This window comes from Pelobates fuscus, chromosome 4 (assembly GCF_036172605.1).
Source record: "Pelobates fuscus isolate aPelFus1 chromosome 4, aPelFus1.pri, whole genome shotgun sequence".
NCBI lineage: Eukaryota > Metazoa > Chordata > Amphibia > Anura > Pelobatidae > Pelobates > Pelobates fuscus.
Window position 1 is genome coordinate 169664038 of NC_086320.1, and position 14265 is coordinate 169678302.

At 39.7% G+C, this 14265-nt stretch overlaps 1 protein-coding gene across 2 annotated transcripts in view; it reads left to right on the top strand.

The window, feature by feature from the left end:
- Window positions 1-6442: 6442 nt before the first annotated feature.
- The window catches only part of LOC134607943 (proto-oncogene Mas-like), a 43832-nt gene continuing 36009 nt past the window's right edge, over window positions 6443-14265 (top strand). Inside the window, exons 1-2 of one of the 2 annotated variants that reach the window (XM_063450540.1) lie at window positions 6443-6506; window positions 6598-6703. The gene's annotated coding sequence lies outside the window, so the exon portion shown is untranslated. Of the gene's footprint in view, window positions 6507-6597; window positions 6704-8503; window positions 8520-14265 lie in introns of those variants that run through there. The other variant, XM_063450541.1, reaches the window with a different exon arrangement.

Here is a 14265-nt window from a genome sequence, read left to right on the forward strand (position 1 = left end):
TGCCATGAATAATGATCAGAAAAAGAAAATTACGGTAAGTATGAAGCAAATTTTCCTTTTTCTCAATAATCTTTAAGTCTCCCCCTCTTCTTAAAGGTGACATATGGACTATGACTATGCTATTGTAATATATTATGGTTACAAGATACAAAATGGGCCTGTAAATAGATCGCTCTTTGGAGTGATCACCTTTGGGTGCCTCTCTGGCCTCCCTTCGAGTACCCCTGTGGCCTCCCTCCTCTTCCTCTTATTTCTTTCTCCTTTCTCTTTCCCTGCACTTTCTTTTTGTGGTGCCAGCCATCCATTTGGTGGGGCCTCAAATTAAGGTGGGTTTGTGGTTTTCTTGTTTGTCTACCAGCAGGATAAAAGGCATTGAGGTTGGTGGAAATGGGATCGTATATGCCTAAACCTTTTCTACTATTCACCAGTGTTCTTAAGCTAGGCACCAAGTTATCATTTTTCTTCTATGTCGGTAATATTTTTACATATTATATTAAAAAACCCTGACCGATCATCTTCAGGTCCAGGGCTCATGCACTATGTATAACTATCAATGTCTATAATATTTGTATTTGAAGAGATGTTGGCATACTTTTCTGTATTACAACATATATTTTATTGTATATGTTAATTGCGTATTGGGTTGCCTGATTGTAACTGACATGACCATTGATAACCGTAATAGCAAAAATAAAGAATTAAAAAAAAAAAAATGGGCCTGTAACGGAAGATCTGTTTGTTTTGTTTTGATGGTAGAGTTATGCTTAGTGAATATTTCTTACATTTTAGCAGTGGTTTGTTCCACATACAGGAGACCACAGGGGCACTTCAGGATGTATAGATTAAAATGTGAAATACCCCTTGACCTTTAAACTTTTACCAATGAGGATGTTAAAAAGTGTCACATTTGATAATGAAATTGCATGAATTGCAATTCAGACTTGGGAATGTCTCAGTCATTGGGTTTAGACAAGATTTTTTGAGTTACCTTCTTGAAAAGGATAGTGCCAGACCATACCCGCATATCTAAAATATTACAAGTACTTTTGTAGGAAAACAGTGGAGTATACTGTAAAATCCTGGATCTGAGAAAAGGAATTCTTTAAGATGTACTTACGCACCACACGGACTATTATTTGGCACACATAAATTAAATATTATTCCTTTCTGGGCTTCTAGGATGTAGGAGATCAGTTCTATTCACCCTCAAATTACTAGCTCTCACTTTCTCCAAAGGACAACAGGGTAGCCCCACATGATGAATGTATACCTTATCTCATCCAGGTGTGTGGTCAAGACACCCTTGTCTGATACATATTTTGCCACTCTGACCCAGACACAAGCTCACTGATACACACACACAAGTTACCTGACCCACTACAGTCAAGCTCTCTGACCCATACTCAAGCTAACTACAAGCAAGCACACTGACACACCCACACAAGCTCACTACAGACAAGCTCACTGACACACACACAAGCTCACTGAGACATACACAAGCTCACTGCAGACAAGCTCGTTGGCACACACACAAGCTCACTGACAGATTCACAAGCTCACTACAGACAAGCTCACTGGCCCATACACAAGCTCACAACAGACAAGCTCATTGACAGACACAAGCGCACTGACCCATACACAAGCTTACTACAGACAAGCTCACTGACACACACACACAAAAGTGTAACTAGAAACCACGGGGCCCCAATGCCAAAATTGTCCTGGACCCCCCCCAGCCACAGTGCTGACCAGGCCCCTGGAAATACATTGCATTGGGTGGCCCTAAGAGCATGGGCCATCCGATAGACCCTTAAACGTGCGGCTCCGGTGGTTGTGCGGCACATCCCAGTTGCCGGGGTCGACAACCGTCGGCCCTGGTTCTTAATGGAAAGGGAATAATAAATAAGCATAATGTGCAGCATTTGTGCAGCAGCCCACCAGGTTGGCTAGTCTGGCCCTGGGAGAAGCTATTCCTCACAGACATGATTTTTAGATCAAGAAACTGCAGTTTCACTACATGTCATGGTAAACGGTATGTCATTACATACAGAATTCATCTCAGTGAGGAAGTCATGCAGTTCTAATTCAGTACCACACCAGATCCCAATGGGGTCATCTATAAAATGCTACCAAATATGTACATGCTTCCAAAATTTGTCATGTGTATATATGTGGCAGGCTTCCAAATCACTCATCAAGAGGTTGGCATAAGATGGACTCCATCATAGTGCACCTCAATTGATTATAATAGGTGGCCACAAAAAGAACAAAGTTTTTTTCTGTAACACAAATTCCAAAATAGACATGAGAAACCCAATATGTGAATTAGTATATGTACTAGTGATACTAGTAACACATGTCGAACAGCCTGCATGCCCCCCTTCATTGGTTATTTAGGTGCATAAGCTTACAATAACAAAAAAACAAGCAATGTTCCTCAGCAGTTCAATAGAGTAGTTTGCAAAGACCATCACGACTGTGCAGAATGTAAGATTTAGACTGGCAGATAAAAGATTGAAAACATTTGACTAGAATAAGTACTAATGGCTGAAAGACACAATAAGTACTTGCCACAATTGCTTTATCCAGAAGAGAGGTCAAGCTTTTATGTATGTGTTTAAAACATTTGTTTAAAAGTGTCAAAATCAAAATTGTTTTGTTTTGAGATTACTCTTAACCAGTGACTCAACTTCTTCCAACAATTTTTTTTTTTAAGCAACAAACCCAGCAGAGTTTCAACCATTTAGAATCAGTTCTATGCATGACCACTATTGCTCCTTCCCTACCTGCAGGTTTGATAATGAGATTCTTATTGTCCCTAATAGATTTCGCGGTGAGCCATTCTTTCTTACTGAGACTGGAGAGATGGTAGTCATGAGCAGAAGTCTCAAGATCCTTGACATCTCGCTTTACTATTACATAACTATATGGATATTTGCCTCACAAGCATTCAGTGTTGCATCAGATATATTCAAAACAAGTCCTTCTGTTGGGAAAGGAACTGGGGGCCAGTCTAAAGATACACCTGAATCCATGATGGGAAAAGAAAATGTATCACCCCAGGATGTACAATCCCAACAGAAGGGATAAAAGATTATTGCAAAAGAAAAAACTTACGGGATCCATACTTACCGGATCCATTCTATGGATACCATGTTGCCTAGGGATCTAAAAAGAAGGTATTCGATGAAAAAATATTTCTTTAAAAAAAATTCCATGGTGTCCCATCAAGTGCTTAATGCAGGGTGAACTTGCATCATGGGAAAAACACTAGTAAGGACTTTTTAATGCTATGCAAACTCAGACAGAGCACTCTGATTGGTTGTCTTCTATGCCAAGAAGAGTGCTTGGATACAGAACGCTCACTTACAAGCCAACCAATCGGAACTGACTGAGATTGAAGAGCCAACATATATTTATTTTTTGTAAAGTGAAGATTTTTGTTTGGAGATCTGGTCTTTTTTTATTTTAAGTGTTGTGTCGGAACTTTATGGAATTTACTTTGGGCATTTTTTAGCCTGTAAAAAAGAACATTTATAAAGAAAGATATGTGATGGTAAGTGTATATGTTTTTTTTTTTTTATTTGCATGTACAAGATTTATTGGGCCCCTCTATTATTAGATAGAGGGAGGTGACAAGGTGTTTTTATTTTTTATTGTGGGTTAACTAGAGTTATGGGTTGGCTAGTGTCCCTCTGAAAGGGGACATGGACACAATCAGGCGAGGAGTTCACCCCTTCTATAATAATTATATTTGAAACCTCTGCTATATCATGTTGTGACGAAGTGCCCTTCGCCACTTGTGCCTGGAGAGGACTAATTGCCAGCCTCCTGCCCTGTGACTATGGCCCCTGGAAGCATTGCCCTTTTAAAACATTATTTTGGCATATTACATTTTATTTACACTTTTACTGCCCCTTTAAATCCTATGGGAAAGGATCTGTGCTCTTGAAATGGCACTTCGGATACAGCCGAGGTGCCGAAGTAGTCGAAGTGCCGCCATTCGACAAACGAACACGTGGCGGCAGCCATTTTAATTCAGCGGAAGTTTTACCTTCTCCAGACTTCAACTCATTCGACAATTTGAATGCCGTTCGACAATTTGAACGGTTGCCGTTCGCCTATATGAACTATAGTTAACACAGCCTGATTCTCTGGAACTGTTTTGGGCATCAAAATGTGCGTGCGGTCGGTCAAAATATGACTTCCAGCTATCTCCCGAACCACTGGACCAATTCTCACGAATTTTGGATATGTTGTTCCCATAGTTATGCTGGTTATACAAATAAGTTTTATTAAGATTGGATGTATATTTTTAAAGTTATAAAAATTGTATAAAAAATGTTTTTTCCTGCCTGTGATAATTACGTTAACCCATTGTGTTCAGTAATTATATCACAGGCAGAGGGTAAGATTTTTGCTGGAATGAATGGGAGTGTTTAACTGTGTGTCAGTTTATGATTGGTTGTTCCACAAGGCCCACGGGGGTGGTAACCTTGTGGAGAAATGTGTATATAAGAGCAATAAAGCCTCAGTGCATTCAGTTCCTGCTTAACCCTTAATCTAGAGTCCTGTCTCTTATTGGGGGAATTGCTCTATCACTACAAGGGATTGCTATGCTCTGCATGCTCCCTTGGATAATCACTTCTAAGCTCTTTTAAGAGCTTGTACCTGCTTCTCTCTCTTGGAGAAGTGGTTCACCCACTGGAGCCTGGAGCCTTGTCGTAGGTCCAGGGTGGGTAGGAGACGGCGAGACCCCAACCAAGCTACGGCGGTTCGTGGGGTCTGCTGTGGTTGTGGTGTCTGGCGGAGCACTTGGAGCTCTTGGGAAGCGCTAGGAGCATCCAGTAATGGAGGTAAACAGTCGGGTTGCCAGGCGGTTCGTTACACATGTAACGGTCATATACCCACATGCTTTTTTTTTTAACTATTTGCCTGCTGGTTTGTCAGTGTTGCCAGTGGGCGAACAGTCAAAAAAAAAATTTCAACAGCTTTTAGAATTTGGAATTGAATAGCTGAAGCAGATTTGATATGCGAACAAATGTCTTTCATTCATAAGCCTTTTAATTGCTGTAATTAAATCAAACCAAACCATGTAATCGATTATCGGAAGCAAAAACTGCTGATAAACATGATCAGTTATGATTAAATCAAGGTCTGTTTCCTATGATGCCATGTATTGTGAAGTAAGTGGGTATATAAAAATGGAAGGAACAACATGGGGAAAAGGGATTAGCTATGTAACTATATTTTGTTGCAATGAAAATCCTGCACCCAGGGTTCAGTGATGTTCTGGAAAAATCAACAGATAAGGGAAATGTTGAAGAAAAACAGATAAATGGTTTGTTAGCTCCTGCTCAATCCTTGTATTAGAAATGTTTTTTATGATTATTATTATTATTATTTTTCTACTGGAAGCTTAAAGCCGGTGGTTAAATGTCATAACTAATGTGCTTATTAAAAACATAAAGCAGTTATTTAATGCAGACAATATATTTGTGTGAGAGCAGTAATAGGTGTAGGAGGTAACATTAGTGTAAGACTGATGTTACGACTGTTTATTAGAATGGACACAGAATAGAGTGGCAAGTGGGCAGGTGATTTTTGATATTAATTTTTCCCAACAGTTTCAATATTGTTTATGGCTAAAGTTGGTTGTTAAATTTTAGATTCTTCCCTATCCACATTCTACATTAAGTGGCCAGAACTGTTTATTGTGGTTGTGGGTAAGGAATTATCATAGTATGATCAGCATTGACATAGTAATCAGACATTTTAGTTGGGAAGAAAGATTTTAAAGAGAGAAAAAAACTAACATGACATAATGAAGCTGAAAAGCACCCATCTTGAGTAAAGTTTTCTAAATGGTGGGTGGGAATTATAGGGTGGGGTCAGTTCCACCTACGTATTGCCCTCTGTGGGTGAAGGTCAGAAATGTAATCCTAAATCCTCTCCCACAATCACATGACATTAATAGCCTTTGCATTTATTATAAGCATGGAATAATGTACCGAATCTTTGAAAGAAAAGAATTGGGCACCAATATCAAATTTGTACCACATAATCTTTTTTGGTAACTTTTTTAATAATTTTTAATTAAAACTGCTTAAAACTGTTTCAAAAAGACAGATTAAAAAGTAATTGAAAAACAATATGAAAAATGAACATGTTTATATCCTAGACATTATAGAATCTGCTGCACAAATACATTCATTCCATTAATCTTAGGTCCTTTAAAAAAAAGGGAAACCCGAGACTTTTATGTTCTGAGAGAAAAAAAAAAACAATGTTAGAAAATTGTATTGGCATTTTGTCCTGAGCTATGTTTATTGACTAGTAATGAAGGAGGTATACTCAGATTTCTAGTTTTCCAGGTCTGGGTTGAAGGTGTGTCCACTTGCTAAAAGCAATTCTCAGGATAAGTCAACGTCATTTACCTTGACACCACAACTTTCTTCACTTTATTCCTGTAAAGACAACTCCTGTTAAAGTTGTGGTTTCATGTGGTATGGTTCCTAAGAATTCTTTGTTGATTTTATCATTATTTTATTTTTGTATATTGGAATAAAATATATTTAATGGTATTTTCAACTACAGATACTGTCAGAATACATGGACAGGAATACTCCATGACTCTTTGGGTACGATAGATCACTTCCTTGGAGACGCAACATAAAGTATGCTACATTGATATCAGAGTCTGGTTAGTATATTTATGATATTATATGAAAATCATATATATTCTTAATAATATAATATGTCTTCTGATTTTTCACTCTGTTCTATCCTTGAATCATGGAAGCATAGATTTTGATAAAAGGAACCCATTGGCCTGTTCGATCAATATGAAGCCTCTGGAAGATTCTACATGTTTTTTCCTTAGACTAACCTAATACAAATCCAAGCTATTCCTGAATTTTGTAAAAGCTTAGCTTACCTTTTATCATTGCTACTTCTGCTGTAAGAGTTTTCTAGGTTTCGCTTATCCTTTCTAAAGTTGTCTTTTCCATCATTATTCATTCATTGCTACAAATATTCTGTGCGTATTATTTGTTTTATTCTTGTGTAATGCATTAAAAGCATATATAGCATTTTATTGCATCTTTCATCTCAATATTTTTTTCATGTTTCTCATACATATATATTAACATAACTGTGAACACAATATTTCTAGTTTAGTGCATTAAGGGCCAATGATTTCTTGTTCGCAAATAAATATGAAGTTTAGTGCTGGCACAGAGTCTTTAAAGAACAGTTTGTGTTAAAGGAATTTTATTCATTCTTATGGGGTCATGTTTTTGATGTTGTAAACTATATAAATAGCAAATGTAAATTCTTATTGTCTAGAAGTACTGCATTGAAACAGCTTTAATTACTCACAGATTTGTGTTTTACACTGTGTTTGGGAGCTCTCTGAGTTCTAGACCCACTGACTAGGATGCAGACTATATTGGTCCACATCATTTGTGGAAGGTCTCTTATTAAAAACAATTCTTATGGGTATAGAAGTACCACATAGCTCAAAGTTCTCAGAGTTGTACCATGTTATGCATAAATGACACATGTTTTCAAACCACCAAGCACCACTATCTGGTAAAATTGGGCTGCTTTTTGAGTAAAGACTCGAAAGTGCCAAGAAGCAAGTATTTTAGAAATAGGGAGGTAGGAGATACAATTTAAATGTGCAAAATGCTTTAAAACTTCTATCTATTGCATAAACTATACAAAATTAGAAACTATTTAAAAGTAAAGTTTTTGATAAATACAGTTCATTATGAAGGCTGAATGCTGAAATACATACATGTTAAGTTTGTGCACTCAGTATCTCTTTAAAAATGTTATTTTGCATCTTGACTTGAAACTACATAACCCTCTTTTTATGTTTCCCCAAATCTTTGCCATGTAAGAGTGTGTCATCAAGCTCTGTAGCAATTACACTCACAAAATGTTGTCTAAACATCCATGCATGTTTATAAATTATCTAGTATATAAAAGTTTTTATTCTAAATGCCTCCATTACTAAATTACTCCAAAAATTATCCATCAGTGGTCCATGTCATCACCTAAACTGCTTTCCCAGTCACAGGTCAAGCCTCTGACCTTATAAGAGAAAATAACACTATTTTGTTCACTTTAATATTTGCATCTTCCCTTTTTCCTGCTCTCAGAGAAGGCACTTTTTCAGTGGAAGCAAAAACGTATTGCTCACATATTTCTAAATTATTAAACTACGTAATGCTTTCTTCTATATGTTACCATATCAATAATAATATAATTTTTTAATATCTAAAATAAAATGTATTTCATACTCTTTTTGTAAGCAATAAAGGTTAGCAGTAAAACATTCAGCCAACAGTTACAATACTTTATATAACTAAATAAGTTTGGAAAGATTGGAAGGGGTTACTGTAATTGACCATTATAGGAATAAGTATCTTTGATGGAATATGTTGATGTACCTGTTTTCTTTTGTCAGAAGAGGCATTCAGAAAAAAAAATAGATCTTTAGGGAGAGACAGGTAAGAAAAGCCCATGAATACATTTAGATTTTGTAATACGTCAAATTCTATAGAGGTTGTACGTAATTAAACACCATCTGTGAAATGTGATACACCTCTCATTTTCTTTCACATTCACTTTTTACAGATTTATAAATGTTTTATATTATCACAGTACAATCAAAATTCCTTAAACTGTTACTCCAGACCCCTAAACAACTTTAGTTTATTGAAAAGCATTATGTGTGAATAGTGTGTCCTCTTTTTTTCATTTTGCAAAAAGTGCAGACTTCAATAGAAACTGGCACATTTGTAAATTAAGCTGGTTACACTCCCTTGGTTTTAAAGCAGATAGGTTATTTTACATTAAACATGCATTTAATACATCAGTGGTGACGAACCTTTTTGAGCCTGAGGACCAAACCACAATATATGCCAACTTTTTATCCTCAAAGTGCCAACACGGCAATTAAAAGTGAATACTGAGGTTTAAGTTTAGAAAAAAAACAACTCATAAAGTTGTCCGAACTAATTCTCCTCTTCTCTCCCCCCCCCCTCCCCCCAGCATCTTCCCTTCTCTACTGACAGCATATCCTCCTCTCCCCCAGATTCTCCTCCTCCTCTCCCCCAGATTCTCCTCCTCCTCTCCCCCAGATTCTCCTCTTACTTTCTTCTTCTCCCCTCAAGATCTCTTCCTTCTCCTCCTCTTCTCTCCCTTTCTCCCCCAGCATCTCCTCATCTTCTCCAGATTCTCCTCTTCCTCTCCCCAGATTCTCCTCTTCCTCTCCCTTTCTCCCCAGCATCTTCTCTTCTCTCCCCGCAGCATCTCCTCTTCTCTCCCCCATATTATCCTCTTCTCTCCCCTCAGCATCTTCCCCTCACTACCCCAGCATTCCCCCTTCCCCCAGTATATCTCCTCTCTCTCCCAGCACATAAATAATGGGTTTTTTTGGTGCAGGTATGGGTTTGAAGTCCACCCAGGCTCCGTACCTGGTGGATCCGATTCCTTCCCGCTGCTGTGAGGGGGTGAGTGCGCGAAGGAGCAATGACTTACGTGCTGTTCCAGCACTGCTCCCTCTGCTGATGCCGCCGGGAAACAGGAATTCCGTCAATCAGGCGGAGGCACCTGATTGACATCATTTTCTGTCTCCCGGCGGCATCAGCGGAGGGAGCAGTGCTGGAACAGCACGTGAGTCAGTGCTCCCTCGCAGCCCTGCATCTCACCCACCAGTGCCACCTTAACAACATTATGGACCCCCAGGCAAAGCAGTGCACTGGGGCCCTCCCTACACACAACTGACAGGAATAAAAATTTATATTATAGATAAAATTAGGCTTATGTTTATTAGTATTACGCAAAGTAGATGGTGGGAACCGCACTCAATCCCAGCGGCCAAGGGTGCTCCGGATCAGGACCAGCAATCCCAGAATTATACACGAAAGAAGAAAGGACCACAGGCACTCCAAATTGAAACCGTATGCAGATTTATTAGGAAAAAATGCAACGCCAAGCAACGTTTCGACCAACAAAGGTCTTTTTCAAGCTGACACCACACAGTGAAAAATGTGCTTATATAGCAAACAAATAACAAACAGGAAATCAATCCATGATTTAATTAACTAATTAACAAAAGTTGTTAATTGATACAGCCAAGAGATTTTTTTTTAAAAAACATCTATCATTTATATATTTTTCTGATAGATGTTTTTTTAAAAAAAATCTCTTGGCTGTATCAATTAACAACTTTTGTTAATTAGTTCCCTTAGTTCCTAGCCCTATCGTGGTTTCTGCTACAGTTCCCTTTAGTGCTTGTTGTGTTCAGTTGTGTTCCTCCGTATTTGACCTTGGCTTTGTATTCTGACTTCGTTTTCGCTCTATCCTTGTCTGTACTGTTTGCCGGCTTGCTGATTCCTGTGTACCAGTCCCCTGCTAGTTCTCGTTTACGCTGTCTCTTTGTGCCCTTGACCTCGGATCGTTCCTGACTCTGTACTTCTCCTATTACGTCGAGTCCGGCCACTCTAAGGTCCGGTAGACGTATCTCTCCTCTGTGCTGTCTTCTGTTTGGCTGAATCCTGTGTGTAGGGGTATATTCTCGTTACATTACGATAGGGCCATGGACCCCGCAGATTTAGCTCAACAGATGGCGTCCCATGAGGCTAGATTTGTAGAGCAGGATCACCGTATGGATCAGAGAGCTCAGGCTCTCCAGACGCTCTTAGCTAGAACCATTCCAGCAACCGCACCTAACCCCCCCACACCCCTGTTTCCTGAAGTATCCACTTTGCCTACTACTTCGGCCCATTTAACACCTCCTCCTAGGTATGGAGGGGATTCTAAGACTTGCAGAGGGTTCATTAACCAAATAGAGTTTCATTTTGAGATGTATCCACGTTCATTTCCCACAGAGAGGTCTAAAGTTGGGTTCTTTATGCACCAACTTACCGACAAAGCACTTGAATGGGCAAACCCTATTTGGGAGGCTAATGGACCTATGGTGCATGACTTTCAAAGTTTTCTTACAGCATTTCGCAGAACTTTTGACACTATGAAAAGGTCTAAAAATGCCGCAAGAGCATTAATGAGGGTTAAACAGGGTTCTAGGTCTGTGGCTGATTACGCTATACAGTTTCGTACTCTTGCCTCACAGGTAGATTGGACCAACAATGGGTTAACTACTGCCTTCATGGAAGGCTTATCAGACTCTATATTGGATGAGGTAGCAGCTAAGGAGCTTCCTGTTGCTTTAGAGGACCTTATTGACTACCTCATCGATATAGATAATAGGATTCGTGATAGGCTCTATACCAAGAACAGAAATAGACGTTTTGTTACACCTATTCACCACAGAGCTGATACACCGGAGAGTGTAAAAGTATCCGAAGAGGAACCTATGCAATTAGGGGTTGCCAAACTCTCTGATAATGAAAAGTTACATAGGAGAAGGGAGGGACTCTGCCTATATTGTGGTAGGAGAGACCATATGGTAAAGGAATGTCCTTTGCTCCCGGAAAACTCTCGCACCTAAGACCTTATAGGGGACTGGCCTTGGGTGTGATTTCTAAGTCTCCTACATTGCCTCCTAACCGACTGCTTCTCCCTGTTTCGTTACATATGGGAGAGAGTTGTATAGTTGAAAATATATACGCCTTGGTTGACTCTGGGGCAGCTGAGAATTTTATAGACTCTGGTTTTGTAAAGAAAAACAACATTCCCATCAGGGAGAAGGAGATACCCTTGGCCGTTGAGGCCATAGATGGTAGACCATTGATATCTCCAGTTGTTACTCGTGAAACTGCACCGTTACACATGTACACAGGGGTTTTACACTATGAAACTATTCAGTTCCAGGTCATCACCTCTCCCTCTTCACAGTTAGTGTTAGGGTATCCATGGTTACGTGCCCACAATCCCATTTTTGACTGGGAGACAGGGCAGATAAAATCATGGAGTGAGGCCTGCCATGAATCGTGTACTATTGAAGTTACGCCTGTGAATTCTATTAATGTTCCTACCACTCCTCCTTTGTCTACGGCTATACCCTCTCAGTATTTATCTTTGATAAAAGAGAGGCTGACAAATTACCGCCTTACAGACCCTACGATTGTGCTATTGACTTGTTGCCTGGCACTATACCTCCAAAGGGCAGGGTGCACCCCTTATCGGTTCAAGAAAACCGTGTCATGGAGGAATATATTAAAGAATCATTAGATAAGGGATTTATTAGGAGATCCTCTTCTCCGGCTGGAGCGGGGTTCTTCTTTGTATCGAAGAAAGAAGGTGATTTAAGACCTTGCATTGATTATAGAGGTCTTAATAAAATCACCATAAAAAATGCTTACCCTATACCATTAATAACAGAATTGTTTGACAGGCTCAAACATACTACGGTATACACCAAATTAGATCTTAGAGGAGCATACAATTTGATACGTATAAAAAAGGACCACGAATGGAAAACAGCCTTTAACACTAGGTCAGGTCATTATGAGTATACCGTCATGCCATTTGGGCTTTGCAATGCCCCAGCAGTATTCCAAGAGTTTATTAATGATGTCTTGAGAGACTTTATTCACTCATTCGTTATTGTGTACTTAGACGACATTTTAATATATTCTACAGACTTACACACTCATCACAGACATGTTACGACCGTTCTGAAGACCCTTCTTGCTAATGGTCTTTATTGTAAATTAGAAAAATGTCTATTCGACCAATCCGAAGTCCAGTTTTTGGGGTATGTGATTTCCGCTAAGGGTTTTCGTATGGATCCCCGGAAGCTCGCTGCTGTCATAGAATGGCCTCTGCCGCAAGGTCTAAAAGCCATCCAGCGTTTTCTGGGTTTCTTTAATTATTATAGACGTTTTATCAAAGGTTTTTCGTCTATTGTAGCACCTATTACTCGTATGACAAAAAAGGATGGCAATACTCGTGTCTGGTCTACCGAGGCACTTCAAGCTTTTGACTTCCTTAAGACTACGTTCGCCTCTGCACCTATTTTACAGCATCCTGTCCCCTCATTGCCCTATATACTTGAAGTTAATGCTTCAGATATCGGGGTAGGTGCTGTTTTATCTCAAAGAGAGTCTCCTGAAAAGCCATTGCATCCTTGTGGCTTCTTTTCTAAACAAATGTCCAAAGCAGAGAAGAATTATGATGTGGGTAATCGCGAACTCCTTGCTATCATTTTAGCACTCAAAGAATGGAGACATTTGTTAGAAGGCACTAAGGATCCCATCCTCATATTCACGGATCATAAGAACCTGTCCTACCTTAGCGAAGCTAAAAGATTGTCTTCCAGGCAGGCTAGGTGGTCACTGTTCTTGTCCCATTTCAATTATATAATCACCTATAGGCCAGGTGATCGGAACACTAAAGCGGACGCTCTGTCCAGACAGTTTGAAACTATTGACAAACAGGAGATTGATATTACTCCTGTCATTCCCCCAGACAGGATAATAGCAACTACTGTATTATCTATTTCCTCATCCCTATTGCAGGCCATACAAGCGAAACAAAGCATGGCACCTAGCGAGAGGCCTAATGATAAATTGTTCGTTGACGTTCCCGAGAGACGGGATATTCTGTCACTATATCACGATACTAAGACTGCTGGACATCCTGGTATTTCCAAAACAGTGTCAGCTGTTTCTCAGTATTTTTGGTGGGATTCCTTACGAAAGGATGTCACTGACTATATAAGTGCTTGTACTACTTGTGCCTGTATGAAATCCTCTCGTAGAGTTCCTTGTGGGCTGTTGCATCCGTTACCCGTTCCCGAGAGACCTTGGTCCAACCTATCTATGGATTTTATTGTTGAATTACCCCCTTCGAAGGGTAACACAGTCATCCTGATGATAGTTGACCGGTTTTCCAAAATGGCTCACTATGTGTCTCTTCGCAAGTTGCCCACATCCAAGGAACTGGCCCTTATCTTCGCTAAAGAAGTATTTCGGTTACATGGCATTCCCTTATCTATTGTGTCCGATAGGGGTAGCCAATTTATTTCCAGGTTCTGGAAGGCCTTTTGTACAGAAATGGGTATTTCTCTCTCGTTTTCTTCCGCTTACCATCCCCAGTCTAATGGAGCTGCTGAACGTGCCAACCAGTCTCTGGAGCAGTACCTCCGTTGTTTTGTGTCTCACCATCAGGACAATTGGTCTGACCTGCTTCCTTGGGCTGAATTTGCTCGGAATAACGCCACTCATGATTCTTCCGGCCAAAGCCCTTATTTCGTCGTCTATGGCCAGCATCCCGTTGTTCTTCCGG